We start from the raw sequence: 2,362 nt of genomic DNA, 5'->3' as shown, positions 1-2,362 counted from the left end.
GAAGTTAATTCTTCACTACCAGGCTCCCAAATCCTTTTTAGCCTTAGTCACACTTCCTTAGTTCCTGTGATAGATGGGCATGATAATGGTCTCCTACAAATCACATCTCCCTACCGCCCAGCCATTACACTTTGCAATGAGATGTTGCCATTCCTTCCTTCAAAAGGTAACATCTGTTTCTCCACCCCCTTGAGTCTAAGTTAGCCATGTGACTTGTTTTGACCAATAGAAGGTGTTAAAAATAGCGCTGTGCAACCTCAGAGACTAAACCTTGAGAGCCTATTCAGTTTCACCTCTCTACCTTGAGACCACCGTGCCGATAGGAAGCTGGGTCAGCTCCTGGAGTAAGAGAGGCCCTGTAAAGGAGAACCAAGTTACACCACTCAACAGCCAGCGACAACTCCTTCGATGTTTCAGTGAAGCCATCTTCCCCCAGTCAGTCTTCCAGCTGACTGCAATCACATGAAGGAGCCCATGCTAAACCTGCAGAAGAACCACCCTGCCAACCTACAGAATCATGAGACATAACAAACTGTTGTTTTAAGCTACTAGGTATTGAAATAATTTGTCACATAGCAATAGATAACTGTTAACTTATAATGAATTGGAGTTTCTGTGGGGAAACACCACAGTCTGTTCCTCTCAACGCTGAAAACTAAAAAACTGAAATTGTTTCAAACTTTTAATTATAAGGAAGAGCCCTGAGTGGAACACCTATGTGCAAAAAGTTTAGTGTGCATTTTTAGTTATCTCCTTGTGAAAACACCCTTGGTTGGCGGCTGGGCGCAGTAGCTCACGCCTGTAATCCCAGCACTTTGGGAGGTGGAGTGGGCAGATCACAAGGTCAAGAGATAGAGGCCATCCTGGCCAACATGGTGAAACCCCATCTCTATTAAAAATACAAAAATGTCCTTGCGCTTTCCATCTGTCTAATTGTGGCAGCTGAGATTGAATAGAGGAATACAGGGCAAAAACGGGAAGAGAATATTGAGACAGCTTGGTCACCAGGCTTGGAGTGCAGTGGCACAAGTGGCTCACTGCATCTGCCTCTTGGGCTCAAGCCATCTTCCCGCCTCAGCCTCACTAGTTGCTGGGACTACTGGCATACACCCCTAGGCCCACCTAATTTTTGTAGAGGCCTGGTCTTGCTTAGTTGTCCAGGCTGGTCTCAACTCCTGAGCTCCAGATCTGCCCACCTCGGCCTCCTAAAGTGCAAGCCCAGCCTGGGAGGAGAAATAGTCCCCACCACCCTTATCTCATTGATTTCATTTGTTAAAGGTTAGAAGCAAGCCAGTGACTGGTCTGCTTGAACATGTGAATCTAGTGATTGAGCAATCTGGAGTTTGTCCTAGTGTCAAATCTGAGCCAGACACATTGTGTGAACATCCCCCAAACCCCCGTGATTTGAAATACATATTAGGAACTTCAAACTTGGTAACAAAAAAAAAATACAAAAATTAGCTGGGCATGGTGGAGCGCACCTGTCATCCCAGCTACTAGGGAAGCTGAGACAGTAGATTCGCTTGAACCTGGGAGGCGGAGGTTACTGTGAGCCGAGATGGCACCACTGTACTCCAGCCTGGTGACAGAGCGAGACTTCATCTCAAAAAAAAACAAGAAAAGAAAAAAGAAAAGAAGGAAACCCCCTTGGTCGAGGAGCATGGATATTTCTTTTTTTTCTTTTTCTTTTCCTTTTTTTTCCCGAGACGGAGTCCTGTTCTGTCGCCCAGGCTGAAGTGCAGTGGCGCCATCTCGGCTCACCGCAACCTCCAACTCCCGGATTGAAGCGATTCTCTTGCCTCAGCCTCGTGAGTAGCTGGGATTACAGGCGACTGCCACCACTCCCGGTTAATTTTTTTTGTATTTTTAGACGAGGTTTCTCCATGTTGGCCAGGCTGGTCTCCAACTCCTGACCTCAGGTGATCCGCCTGCCTGCTGGGATTACAGGCATAAGCCATCGCGCCCGGCCGGAGCGTGGATATTTCTAGAGCTTTTTCTACATACTTCCTAAAGAATTTCCAGACATCGTACTGAATCACATTTTTTTTTTTTTTCTTTTTCTTTTTTTTTTGAGACAGAGTTTCTCTCTGTCACTCAGGCTGGAGTGTAGTGGCGCGATCTCGGCTCAGTGCAACCTCTGCCTCCCAGTTTTAAGCAATTCTCCTGCCTCAGCCTCCTGAGTAGCTGGGACTACAGGCGTGTACCACCACGCCTGGCTAATTTTTTTTTTTTTTTTTTGTATGTTTAGTAGAGACTGGTTTTTACCATGTTAGCCAGGATGGTCTGGATCTCCTGGCCTCGTGATCCACCCGCCTTGGCCTCCCAAAGTGCTGGGATTACAGGCATGAGCCATCATGCTCAG

This window comes from Aotus nancymaae, unplaced genomic scaffold (assembly GCF_030222135.1).
Source record: "Aotus nancymaae isolate 86718 unplaced genomic scaffold, 86718_ANA_hifiasm-v0.15.2.pri h1tg000058l, whole genome shotgun sequence".
NCBI classification, from domain to species: Eukaryota; Metazoa; Chordata; class Mammalia; order Primates; family Aotidae; genus Aotus; species Aotus nancymaae.
Note: the sequence above shows the minus strand (reverse complement) of the source record.